At 50.0% G+C, this 14,054-nt stretch overlaps 1 protein-coding gene across 2 annotated transcripts in view; it reads right to left on the reverse strand.

Annotated features, from left to right (window-relative positions):
• The window catches only part of NOL4L (nucleolar protein 4 like), a 152,525-nt gene that overhangs the window by 61,145 nt on the left and 77,326 nt on the right, over positions 1–14,054 (reverse strand). Inside the window, exon 1 of one of the 2 annotated variants that reach the window (XM_058178872.1) lies at positions 2,990–3,147. The exons of the other annotated variant lie outside the window; for it this stretch is intronic. The gene's annotated coding sequence lies outside the window, so the exon portion shown is untranslated. Of the gene's footprint in view, positions 1–2,989; positions 3,148–14,054 lie in introns of those variants that run through there. 2 annotated transcript variants of the gene reach the window in all.

Raw genomic sequence — 14,054 nt, forward strand, 5'->3', positions numbered from 1 at the left:
TCATCTTCATCATCATCAGACTTTCAAACGACTTGTGAATATACTTCTTTCAACATAAATACCGTTTGCACTCAGAGGTAATTTATTTTTATTTTTTTAAAAAAATCTTAATTAATTACTTCGGGCCAACCAGCAAGTATCAATCCAGGCCGACGTAGTTAAGAAACCAATACAAAGCACTGATGGCGTTCCCTAGTTGGGTCGTGAAACGTCTGCAAGGAAACATCCAAGCTAAAGACCCCCAAAGACCCCACAATCCTCCATCTCTTCTCCACCAAACCACCACGCCATTCTAGCACTGATGATATCACCTAGTTAGATCATGAAACATCTGCAAGAAAACATCCAAGCTCAGAGAGCACTAAGGACCCAGCCCACAATTCTCCTCCTCCTCCTCCTGCCCCTCTCTTCTTCCTCCCTGCAATCCCCCCCTCCTTTCCAGCCCTAGTTGTGTCATGAAACATTGGTGCAAAAAACCCACCAAACCTAGAGGGCACCAAAAAAACCCCTAGTTGTCCTCCTCCTGCTCCTCCTCTCTCCACAAACCCCATTCCCTTCTAGCATTGACCACGTTCCCGAGCTGGGCCTTGAAACCTCTGCAAGGAAACCACCAAGGTCAGAGAGCACCGAACACCCCCACAATTCAAAAGTCTGCAATCCAGCTTGTTTTCCTCCGTTTGTGACCATTCAAAGCCTCAGCTCCAATCAGTTCAATAAAACCCATTCCCCATGGGGTTGTTATTTTATCTCAAAACAGCAGAAGAAAAGAGGAGAGGAAATAATACCCTGTTTCCCCCAAAAATAAGACCCAACTGGAAAATAAGCCCTAGCATGATTTTTCAGGACGCTCATAATATAAGCCCTCCCCTCCCAAAATAAGCCCCAGTTAAGATTGTCAGCCAGATGGATGCATTTAGTACCATATTTCTCCCCAAAAATAAGACCTAACCAGAAAAGATGCCCTAACGCAGAGGTCTGCAAACTCGGCTCTTTTAACACCGCCCTGAGTCCTCCGGGAGAAAAATCGAAATAAATAAATAAATAAATAAATAAATAAATAAATAAATAAGACTTGTGGACTTCAACTCCCAGAGTTCCTCAGCCAGCAAAGCTGGGAGTTAAAGTCCACAAGTCTTAAAAGAGCCAAGTTTGCAGACCCCTCTGCCCTAACGCATCTTTTGGAGCAAAAATTAATATAAGACCCGGTCTTATTTTGGGGAAACACAATAACCACCACCACCACCACAACAACAACAACACTTTCAAGAAATTGCAGCTTCCTGCAATAACACCAGCGGAACTGCAAAAAACTGCGCTACCCGGAACATCGTACATCTTAAGAAGGTCCTTGGCTGATACCTAGAAGGCTGGCAGGAACCCGCATCAACCATCAGCACCAGTCAATGGTATTTGTGATGCCTTTTTGAATGTTCAGTTGACTTGAGTCTCATGTTTAATGAATAAAAGAGATAATAATAATAATAAGTTAACGGCTCTCCGCTGATGGCCAGTCCTGCTTTATAACCAACGCAGAGACACCTGTCTGATCAGTCCTTTTTGAACCCAACAAGCGACCAGAGGCCAGGAATAAAGGCTCAACAAACCACAGATGAACACCCTTGATACCTCTCCAATGGTCTGTCACTCTCAATCCTTGTTCTTCGCGGGATCTAAAAGAGGCAGTTATTTAAACCTGGCAGTGTGTTCCGTATGTCACCGCTCTAGGCAAAACTCTCTAGAACAAGAGGAGTCTTCTGAATTCGCTGCCTCTGGGCCCGTTTAAAAAGGGCACACTGGAAGAAAAGAAAAAAAAGGGACTGTCGAACGATGCCAGCCATCGGCTTTCGCTTCCAGGTGAGCTTTTAAGAGGCTCTTCCCAAAGTCAGCCAGCCTTGCTCAGGCTTCCCGAGCTGGGGAGGAACTGGCAAGGCTGTTCCAAAGTCCATTAAATCCGAGAGAGATGGATCCTTTTCCTCTCAAGTCTCCTCCGCTTCCTTCGACCCCAAGAAATTGACGTCTTTTAAATAGCAGGCAGGAGAAACAAAAGAGTAAAAATTTGTCCCATTTCCAGGCTGAGTAGCCAGATGCCCCCCGCCTCCCCGAAAAATAATACAGTTTAGATTTTCCAACCGTGCTAAACGCCCCACAGCAAAATTCACCGTGTCCTTAAATCCTGTTTTGGTGTCTGGATACAGGAAGGGATCCTGTCTCGTAAAAAAAAAAAAAAAGTCTTCGGCCGACTTCCTGGCTAAAGAGGCTCCTTGTGAATAATCCAGGGCTTATTTTTGGAGATCCAACTGCTTTCAGGGAGAATAAAGAGGGGCGAAGTTCCGCACCTCCCACCCCCCCTGGCCTTTGTGGACTTTTCCCCTAGCCAGCCTACATTTTCTGGGGATTCTGGTGAAAATCCCAGCAAGTACAAAACCCACCTCGCAGGACCGTTGTGTTGAAGATGAGTGGCCGAGCAACCCCAGACCAACAATCATTGCGAAGCCTCCCCAGAGTCGTTCGCTGAGAGGGGGCGGCTACAGAACCCAAATAAATAAATCGAGGAACAAACAAAACCCTACAATCCCAAATTATGCTATCCGGATTAAATACGCCCGCAGGGCAAGCTCAACCCAACTCCACAAAGTCAAAAAAACCCAGAAACCTCTCACGCCCAAACAAACAAGCCATGTTGGCAAGGCACAAGTTGATTCGTTCGGGCGCAGTTTGACACGCATGTCGTTCCCACAACCCAGTTTGAACCCCCTGTTCCCACAACCCAGCCACACCTCGGTCTCAGGTGTGTGGCACAGACCCAGCCTTCGCTTCTGAGTTCATGGTAGGGTGACCCAATCCTGACCCCTCTTCATGACGTCTCCGCACCAAAATCAAAAGCTCCTTAACGATGAGTAAGAGACCCCGGCTGCAGAAACACCCACCCGGTTTTATTTTATTTTATTTTGTTTTTGCAAAAAGGGTCCCCCTCCGAATCAACACTCACCCAGCCCTATCCTGACGGCCAGTGCCAGTGCCACCGAGGGTCTCTCTGCTTGTTTCTCTCTCTCTCTCTGTGTGTGTGTCTCTCTCTCTCCTGGGATCAACCTGTGAGCTGCCACCAGCCTGCCACGGCTGTCGGTTGCAGGAGACCTTCAAGGAAGTGACACTGGCCAGTCTTGATGAACCGCTGACGCCAATTCCATTGTTTGCCCGCCCCGCAGGGGGAGAAACCGAAAGGGCTGCAGGAAGTAAACATCTGGCTGGAACATGCAAAGGGAAGGAAGCCTCGGCAGCGCCAGGCAGAAGCCGAGAAGGAGCCACAGGAACAAGACGTCAGAAACGCCACTTTGGAGTTTTGGAAAAAACTTTCTGGGGATGGTGGAGATGGTGCCTTCCTCCTCCTCCTCCTCCTCCTCCTCTTCCTCCTCCCCGGTGCTTCTTATCTCCCCCTCCATCCAACCCCCTTAGCCAGGCTCTCCTACCCCCCACCCCCACCCCATCTTCTTAATCAAGTCTTGGCCAGGAGTTGCAGGCCTGGAGGTGGCAGCCGAAAGCTGGGATTGACCCATAAGCCTGGGTTGACCTCCCTCCCTCCCTCCCAGCGCAATCTATTTCCAGTCTCCCCCGCCACCCCCACCCCAAAAGCTGGAGGAGCTGCAGCCCTGCCTGACTGCAGAGGGAAGACACCCCTCCCCTCTGCTATTCCTTCCCCCTCCCCTCCCTCCCTCCGCCCCAGGTGGGAAGCAGAGGCTGGGAGAGGGAAATCAATAGGCAAGAGAGGAGAGGCAGCTCACTGCCCCCTCCAAGGGAGAATTGATGGGGCTGGAGCTCCCCATTGATCCGCCCCAGCCCCTCCCTCCCCCTCACTTCTCTCTCTTCCTCTCCCTCTCTCTCTCTCTTGCTTTCTGTCTATCGCTTTCTATGACTCTATCTCTTTCTATCTCTCTTTCCCTCCCTCTTTCTGTCTCTCCCTCTGTCTCTGTGTGTCTCTCTCTCTGTTTCTTTCTCTCTCTGTCTCTTCCTCTTCCTGTGTGTGTGTGTGTGCCTCTGTTTCTCTATCTCTCTCTCTTTCTCTCTGCTTCTATGTCTCTCTTTCTCTCTGTCTCTATCTAAATCTCTCTCTCTCTTGGCTTCCTTCCTTCTTTCCCTCCCTCTCTCTTTTTCTCCTTCTCTCTCTTGGTTTCTTTCCCTCTCTCTCCCTCTCCCTCTCTCTCTCTGTGTGCACCTCTGTTTCTCTACCTCTTTCTCTCTGCTTCTATGTCTCTCTTTCTCTCTGTCTCTATCTAAATCTCTCTCTCTCTTGGCTTCCTTCCTTCCCTCCCTCCCTCTTTCTCTCCTTCTCTCTCTCTTGGTTTCTTCCCCTCTCTCTCCTTCTCTCTCTACCTCTTTCTCTCCTTCTCTCTCTCTTTCTTTTTCTCTCTCTCTCTCTCTCTCTCTCCCAGCTTTTGTGCTCTTCCGGGAGTGGTGGGAGGTTGGGGGGGGGGGGAGAAAAGAAGAAGAAGGAGAGGTTGAAGCTGCTCCTGGCGGGGGAGAAGAAGGAGGAGGAGGAGGAGGAGGAGGAGGAGGAGGGCGAAGGACGCGCCAACCTTAACCTTTGCCAGCCATCCAGCTCGTTAAGAGACGCTAATGAGAGGCAGTTCGGGGCGGGGGGAGGGGAGGAGGGTCCGGGGCCAAGGGGGCGGCCAGCCCAACCGGACGAGGAAGAGGAGGAGGATGAGGAGGGTCGCTGGAGCCTGGAATCCGAAGGCGCGAGGGACTTTCAAACCGGCCAGCTTGGGCACCCTCGCAGCCCCTCCAGCCAGGGGAGACCCCAGACCCGGGACGCCCCCCACCCACCCACCCACCACACCCACCCCCCCACCCAACCCCGCGCCCGCCTTCCCCATTGTACCCCGGGGCTGCGGGCGAGGCGCGGCCGCCCCTCCGAGCCTCCTCCGACCGCCGCGTCTTCTTCTTCTTCTTCTTCTTCCCGGGCCAGCTGTCACCGCGTCTTACCGTTGCGCGCCCCACGTGCATTCGGAGCCCCGGAGGGCGGCCGGTTGGCCAGGTGGGAGCGAGCCTGCGAACGCCCCTCCTCCTCCTCCTCCCCAGCGCCCCTCGCCACGCCTGGCCAAGCCGGCCTCCTCTCGACGCCCCTCCCGCCTCCGCTTCTCCCCACCCACCCCCAAAAGGACAAAGCCCCCACCCACCCGGGATGCCCGGCGGAGATAGAGAGAGACCCCCAGCCCCGCCCTGCCTACCTGCTGCGGGGCCGCTGCGGCGCTGGACCGGGGTGGTGGGGGGAGGCGGCCTGGTTGGAGCGGAGGAGGGGCTGACAGCCAGCTGCTGCCGGCGGAGGAGGAGGAGGAGGAGGAGGAGGAGGAGGAGAGGGGGCTGCTGCTGGAGCGCCTCCTTCCTCCCTCCCACCCAGCCAGCCAGCCGGGGAGCAGAGCAGCGCGAGCCGGAGCGGACCGAGGAGGGAGCAGGGATGGAGGGATGGAGGGGGGGGGCAGCCTCCTCCTCCTCCGCGCACCCCGCGGGAGGGGCAGAGCAGGCAGAGGGAGGGAGGGAGGGGGAGAGGCGGGCGCGCGGGGGGGAGGAAGGGGCTGCACGGACTCGGGGGAGCCGGGAAGGAAGGAGGCAGGGAGGGAAAGTGGGGAGGGGACACCCAGAAGACCCCATCCCTTTCTCTTCAACAACCCTCCCCACACACACACACACAACGGGCCAGGGTCTTTCAACATTTGCTGGACCCCCAACTCTTTGAAGGGGGGGAGACGGCAAGGACAAGGGTGGGTGGGATCGCCTCCCCTCCTCCAACCTGGGGGCAGTAACTGGGGACCCCCCCCCACCATCCAGTCTTGATTTAGCCATCCACCTGCCCAAAAGATGCCCGTAGGAGCCTTGGCACAGCCTTCCCCAAAGCCAGTACAGGTGAGCAGCTGTATATGCTAGGCATATAACTTCAAACCAACAGCCTCTTAAGGCAGGGGTCTCCAACCTTGGCAACTTTAAGCCTGGAGGACTTCAACTCCCAGAATACCCCAGCCAGCAAAGCTGGCTGGGGAATTCTGGGAGTTGAAGTCCTCCAGGCTTAAAGTGGCCAAGGTTGGAGACCCCTGGACTAGATTCAAGCTTTGCTGGCTGGGGAATTCTGGGAGTTGAAGTCCTCCAGGCTTAAAGTGGCCAAGGTTGGAGACCCCTGATCTAAAGTCATGGAAAAGTAACTTAATTACAGAGAGTCCTCGAGTTATGACCACCATTGAACCCCCACAGTGATTTTGCAAAGTTAAGACGCTTGTTGAGTGAGCTTCACCCCATTTTAAGACCATTCGTGCCACGGTTGTAAAGCGAATCAGTGCAGTTAAGTTAATTGCACGGTCGTTAAGTGAATCTGGGTCCCAAAAGGGGAATCATGGGACCTCGGGACGCTACGACCGTCATAAATATGAGTCAGTTGCCCAGTGTCTGGATTTTGATCGCGTGACCAGGGGGATGCTGCAAACGGACGTAAGTCCACTTTTCTCAGCATCGTTGTAATTTTGAACGGTCACTAAACAAACCGTTGCAAGTCAAGGACTACTTGTAGTCCTCTTCACCGGAAGAAGGGAGGAGGTTGCAAGCCAAGGATTCAAAACCCATCTTCCTTTGCTGGCTGGCAGAAGCCCAGGGGCAAATATACTGGACCCACTCGGCTGGACTGAACCAAAAGGGGCAACAGATCATTAGCACGTTTTTAATCTTGAAAGTATTTAATTATAAAAGCGATAAATTGCTTTGTATACACCAAAAAGCAGTGTTTTTCTCGGCCAATTGAAGCTGGGTGGACTCCAACTCCCAGCATTCCCCAGCAGCATCCTCTGTTTCTCAACCTCAGCCAATTGAAGCTGGATGGACTCCAACTCCCAGCATTCCCCAGCCGCACCCAACATTTCTCAACCTCAGCCTCTCAAAGCTGGGTGGACTCCAACTCCCAAAATTCCCTAGGCGGATCCAATGTTTCTCAATCTCAGCCAAATTGAAGCCGGGTGAACTCCCAACTCCCAGCATTCCCCAGCCAGCTTTGCAAGGCGGTGCTTAAGCCCGTCGTCCCCGATTTTACGAGAACGTTTGCCAGGATTGTTAAGCGACTCATTGCAAGTTCTTAAGTGAGTCACAGTCATTAAGTGAATCCACAGCCACACCATTGGTTTTGCTTTTCAGAAGGTTGCAAAAGCAAATCGCTTGAGCCCAGGACGCTGCCACTGACATAAATAAACAGCCACTTTTGATCCCATGACCGTGGAGATGCTGCAACGGTCGTAAATGTGAGGACAGATCCTAAGTGACCTTTTTCGGTGCTGTTGTTAACTTCGAACGGTCACTAAATGAATGGCTGTAAGTCAAGGACTACTTATATCTACATCAAACCCTGTTTTTATCTAAAAAAAAAAGCTAGCTAGGTGTTCAACGTCCCAGAACATATAAAATAAAATTTAAATCATTCAAACGGGGATATTCCTCATTTAGCAGCAGCCACTCAAATACGGCCTCCTGACTCAGTGAAGAGGTTCAAAACAGGAATAATTTAGAGCCACCCGCAAGGGGACTGTCACCTAATAGGACGGCACACCTGCTCCGAATGCAGGTTGGTCTCAGGTTCGGCCCCAGAATTGGCTACTTAAAAAGATCAGGTAACAGGTGTGAGAAAAGACCGCGGAAGCTTTGGCCAGCCGGACCGACTTAAGCCGACTCCTATTTCCGACGGGTAGAGAGGCTGAAGCCTGCAAAACAAGCCTAAATCACCACATCTCTGACATCAATACAATTAAACGTGTCCAGAAATATTTTACAAGAAGAGTTCTCCATTCCTCTGAAAACAACAAAATACCTTATCCCACCAGACTTGAAATCCTAGGCTTAGAAAACTTGGAACTCCGTCACCTACGACAAGACCTAAGTTTAACTCACAGAATCATCTATTGTAATGTCCTTCCTGTTAAAGACTACTTCAGCTTTAATTGCAATAATACTAGAGCAACTAATAGATTTAAACTTAATGTCAACCGCTTTAATCTAGATTGCAGAAAATATGACTTCTGTAACGGAATCATCAGTGCTTGGAATACTTTACCTGACTCTGTGGTCTCTTCCCATAATCCTAAAAGCTTTAACCAAAAACTTTCTACTATTGACCTCACCCCATTCCTAAGAGGACCATAAGGGGCGTGCATAAGCGCACAAACGTGCCTACCGTTCCTGTCCTATTGTTTTTTTTCTTTTCTTCTTCCTATATACATATATGCTTATACCTCCTTATATTTACTCATATATGTGTTTATATACTATATAATCTTTTTGTATGATACCTACATATATGACAAAATAAATAAATAAATAAATAAATAAATAACATCAGCAGGGCTGGGTTTATTTTGTTTTTTATTCTTTATATGACCTCCATCCTCTTGTCTGGCCATTGGAGCACCGATGATGTTATCTAGGTGGGTCATAAAACTTCTGCAAGAAAACAGCCAAGCTCAGAGAGCACCAAGGACCCCACAGTCCTCCTCCTCCTTAATCCCCACTCCCTTCTAATACTGATGATGTTCCCTAGTTGGGTCATGAAACCTCTGCAAGAAAGAAAGAAAGCTCAGAGACCAAGGACCACACAGTTGTCCTCCTCTTCCTCCTCCTCCTCCTCTCTGCAAACCCCTTCCCTTCTAACACTGATGATGTTCCCTAGTTGGGTCATGAAACGTCTGCAAGGAAACCACCCAGCTTAGAGAGCACCTCAGAGAAGGCCTTTACTTCCTACTCCAGAACTCCCTGTTATCATATCCGCAGATTGTACTGGACAGTAATTAAGGGAGACCTAATCAAACTCGATCTCCATCAAACCAGGTTAATTAGTCCGATCTAAGCAGCCCCAGGGTCTCATCAAGGCTTTTGCCAACTCTGTGAACCTCAAGAAGACATCGCATTTCTTCTGACTCATTCCCCACCAGGGATACTCCTCAGATGGACTTATTAACTGTGTTTTGCCTCCTCCTACTACCGGTAGCCCAGCATGGGAGAGGATGGCAGAGAGGAGAAATATATATATATATATATATATATGTTTTCTGAGGTTTTCGCGGGTGTTTGTATGTAGGTCCTTGGTTATTAGAGTTTTCTTCCGCGTAAAATTGGAAGTGTCTTGGCGACATTTCGACGAAGTCTCATTCGTCATCTTCAGGCTTCAGCTTCATTTGCTCCCAGAAGCACGAAGCTGAAGCCTGAAGATGACAAATGAGACTTCGTCGAAACGTCGCCAAGACACTTCCAATTTTACGCGGGAGAAAACCTGAATAACCAAGGACCTACATATATATATATATACACACACAAACCGCTATCTGCGTGCACTCTCACACCACCACCTAGCAGAGATCAACTCCGTAGCCAAGACACTCATCTCTAGAACAAAACGCTTAGCTGACGAATAACACCTAAAAACCGAACTACACACTCTCACAAACGTACTAACATCCAATGGATTCCAGAGAAATAAGATTACCAAACTAATCCAAAAAGAACCCCCCACTAAAATCCAAGACAGAGAACAAGAAAACGGCACAGCCCTCCTCCCATATATAAAAGGCACCACAGACAGAATCAGCAAGATCCTCCACAAACATAACATCAAGACAGCATTCTGCACAAACCAAAAAATATCCACCATCCTAAGAAACCCCAAAGACAAAATTGAGTTAGAAAATCAAGGAGTATATGAAATCCCATGCACCGCCTGCCCCACCACATACATCGGACAAACCAACAGAAGAATAAGTGCACGCATTGAAGAACACAAGAACTCAGTCAAAAAAGAGGAACCAACTTCTTCCCTGGTCCAACACCTTAAAGCCACAGGACACGATATTGACTTTAAAAAGACCAGAACTATCGCCAAAACTGAACACTTTAACAACAGAATAATCAGAGAAGCCATTGAGATAGAAAAACGCCCACACAGCATGAACAAACGAGATGATACCTCCCGCCTACCAGCCATTTGGAAACCCGCCCTTATTGACAAATGAGTCCCTAACACGAGGAATGACACCAGACCCACACTCACGAGGTCCACACAGGATGTCACCACCACACATCCACCCAGAAAGCAGACCCAAACCCACACTGATCAGGAAGCACGACCAAGGACCAGAAGCCAGACCACAGCTGCAACATTAGCCATTTCAAACCCCTCCAATCCATACATACAGCAGACAGACACCCACTATGAAGATGTAGCACGACCACAAACACGAAGCCAAACAACAGCAATGCAGCTCACCAGCTCAAATCCCCCTGCAAATCAGACTAATCTGAGCACAACCAAGCCCCCACCAACACAGGACACACCCCCAGCCAATCAGAGCACAAAAAAACCCCCATCCAATCAGAGCACAGCCAAGCTCCCACCCAATCAGTTCAAACCCCCACTAGCAGTTAAAAAGGAAGAAACAGCTGCAATCCCACATTGCTCCCAGAAGCACGAAGCTGAAGCCTGAAGATGACGAATGAGACTTCGTCGAAACGTCGCCAAGACACTTCCAATTTTACGCGGGAGAAAACCCGAATAACCAAAGATCTACATACAAACACCCGCGAAAACCTCAGAAAACAAATAATAATAATAATAATAATAATAATAATAATAATAATAATAATAATAATAATAATAATAATAATAATATTTTAATTTGTATACCACCCTTCTCCCGAAGGACTCAGGGCGGTGAACAGGCAGATAAAATATAAATACACACAATAATTAAAAACATCCCTTAAAAAACTAATTTAAATGCCCAAAATGTTAAAAAACGTACTCCCCCGTAAAATAACAAAATTTTAAAAACCCATCCAATAAAAATAAAAATCAGGCTAGTCCAGCCATACGAAATAAATAAGTTTTAAGTTCGCGGCGAAAGGTCCTAAGGTCAAGTAATTGTCAAGTCCGAGGGAAGTTCGTTCCACAGGTCGGAGCTCCCACAGAGAAGGCTCTCCCCTGGGGCCGCCAGTCGACACTGTTTGGCTGACGGCACCCTGAGGAGTCCCTCTGTGGGAGCGCATCGACGATGGGAGATAGAAGCCGGCAGTAGGCGGTCCCGTAGATAGCCCGGTCCTAAGCCATGGAGCGCTTTAAAGGTGGTCACCAATACCTTGAAGCGCACCCGGAAAACAACAGGTAGCCAGTGCAGTCTGCGCAGGATAGGTGTTATGTGGGAGCTCCGAGACGCTCCCTCAATAACCCGCGCAGCCGCGTTCTGAACTAGCTGAAGTCTCCGGGTGCTCTTCAAGGGGAGCCCCATGTAGAGAGCATTGCAGTAGTCCAGGCGAGAGGTAACGAGAGCATGAGTGACTGTGCATAAGGCATCCCGGTCCAGGAAGGGACGCAACTGGCGGATCAGGCGAACCTGATAAAATGCTCTCCTGGAGACGGTCGCCAAATGGTCTTCAAGGACAACCGACCATCCAGGAGCACGCCCAAGTTGCGTACCTTCTCCATCGGGGCCAATGATTCACCCCCGACAGACAGCCGCATCTGCAGCTGACTGTACCGAGGTGCCGGCATCCACAGCCACTCCGTCTTGGAGGGATTAAGTTTGAGCCTGTTCCTCCCCATCCAGACCCGTACGGCTTCCAGACACCGGGACAACACTTCGACAGCTTCACTGGGGTGGCCCGGGGTGGAAAAGTACAGCTGGGTGTCATCAGCGTATAGTTGGTATCTCACCCCAAAGCCACTGATGATCTCACCCAGCGGCTTCATATAGATGTTGAACAGGAGGGGTGAGAGAATCAACCCCTGCGGCACCCCACACATGAGGCACCTTGGAGTCGATCTCTGCCCCCCTGTCAACACCGTCTGCGTCCGATCAGAGAGGTAGGAGGAGAACCACCGATAAACGGTGCCTCCCACTCCCAACCCCTCCAACCGGCGCAGCAGGATACCATGGTCGATGGTATCAAAAGCCGCTGAGAGGTCTAATAGGACCAGGGCAGAGGAGTAACCCCTATCCCTGGCCCTCCAGAGATCATCCACCAGTGCGACCAAAGCTGTCTCCGTACTGTATCCGGGCCGGAAGCCGGACTGGAACGGGTCTAGATAGACAGCTTCATCCAGGTACTGGGGTAGCTGACATGCCACCACACTCTCTACAACCTTCGCCGTAAAGCGAAGATTGGAGACTGGCCGGTAGTTCCCTAAAACAGCTGGGTCCAGGGAAGGCTTCTTGAGGAGGGGTCTCACCACCGCCTCTTTCAAGGCCGCGGGAAAGACCCCCTCCCGCAAAGAAGCATTTGTAATCCCCTGGAGCCAGCCTCGTGTCACCTCCTGAGTAGCCAGTACTAACCAGGAGGGGCACGGATCCAGTAAACATGTGGTGGCGTTCAGCCTACCTAGCAACCTGTCCATGTCCTCAGGAGTCATAGGATCAAAGTCATCCCAAACCACCTCAACAAGACGGGCCTCAGAACCCTCGCCTGGATCTACCCAATTTTGATCGTCCCGAAGCTGAATGATTTTGTCGTATAGATAACCGTTAAACTCCTCGGCACGTCCTTGTAGGGGGTCCTCCCGCCCCTCCTGTTGAAGGAGCGAGCGGGTCACCCAAAACAGGGCGGCCGGGCAGTTATCTGCCGACGCAATGAGGGAGGAAACATAGGAACGCTTCGCAACCCTCATTGCCACTAGGTAGGTCCTACTATAGGACCTAACTAGTGTCCGGTCAGCCTCAGAGCGGCTGGATCTCCAGGCACTCTCTAGGCGTCTTCTCTGGCGCTTCATCTCCCTCAGCTCCTCGGAGAACCAAGGAGCTGGTTGAGACCGACGCCGGGTCAGAGGCCGCAAAGGCACGACACGGTCCAAAGCTCCAGCCGCGGCCCGTTCCCAGGCCGCAACTAGCTCTTCAGTCGAGTCGTGGGCCAGGTGCTCGGGAAACGGCCCAAGCTCTGTCAGGAACCTCTCCGGGTCCATCAGGCGCCTGGGACGGAACCAACGCATTGGTTCCGTCTCCCTGCGGTGGTGGGTAGTGGTCAGAAATATATATATATTTGACCCCAACATTTCTGTGGCTAAGCGAGACACTTTTGAAGTGAAGTTTGGTCCCCGTTTACAACCTTCCTTGCTTGCGTCGTTGTTAAGCGAATCACTGCAGTTCTTCAGTTAGTAACCCGGTTGTTAAGAGAATCTGGCTTCCCCGTTGACTTTGCTCGTCCGACGGTCGCAAAAGGGGATCCCGTGACCCCGGGACAATGCGACCATCATAAATAGGAACCAGTCGCTAAGCATCCAAACCGCTGATCTCGTTTTTACGTTTTATGCATTTAGTTTATAAAGTCCATTTTCACGTTTGTTCGGCCTTCACATTTACGCTGGCATTTGTACTTGAAATAAATAAGTGGGTGGACAAAATAAAATAAAATAACTCAGCAACCACACAAGAATGATTGTAAAGTTGCACAGCAGGGACAATGAATATTACAAAATGCAAACAAGATCCTTTAAAAAAAAGCAAAAACCCAAATGGAGCGTTTATGTGTGTGGTAGAAAACTGTTTTTATTTTGCTATGTGTACACTCCAAAGAATAGTAAGTCCAGCACACACACACACACAAAAAAAAAACAGAAAAACAAGCTGTTTTTAAAGCGTTAAGCAAAACAGATGCTTAAATGAACAGGGAACCAGTAAATGCATCTATTTATCATTTTATAAGATTTTGAGGGATCAGCTGGGCAATAGAATTGCAGGCAGTCCTCGACTTATGGCCACAACTGCGCCCAACATTTCTGTTGCTAAGTGAGACAATTCTTAAATGAGTTTTGGCCCCTTTTACGACCTTCCTTGCCACAGTTTGTTAAATGATTCACTAAAGTTGTTAAGTTAGTAACACGGTTGCTAAGTGAATTTGGCTTCTTCATTTTCCACATAGACTGTTGGTTCAGCCCCCTGTAACGATTCCAGTTTCTCACTTCTTCCCGTGGGAAAATTAATTGCCAACCCACTCTAGACACAGGCAGAGCCCCCCCGCCCCCCCGTGGAAAAAATTTAGCAGAATGAACAGAG

This window comes from Ahaetulla prasina, chromosome 3, assembly GCF_028640845.1.
Source record: "Ahaetulla prasina isolate Xishuangbanna chromosome 3, ASM2864084v1, whole genome shotgun sequence".
Classification (NCBI taxonomy): Eukaryota; Metazoa; Chordata; class Lepidosauria; order Squamata; family Colubridae; genus Ahaetulla; species Ahaetulla prasina.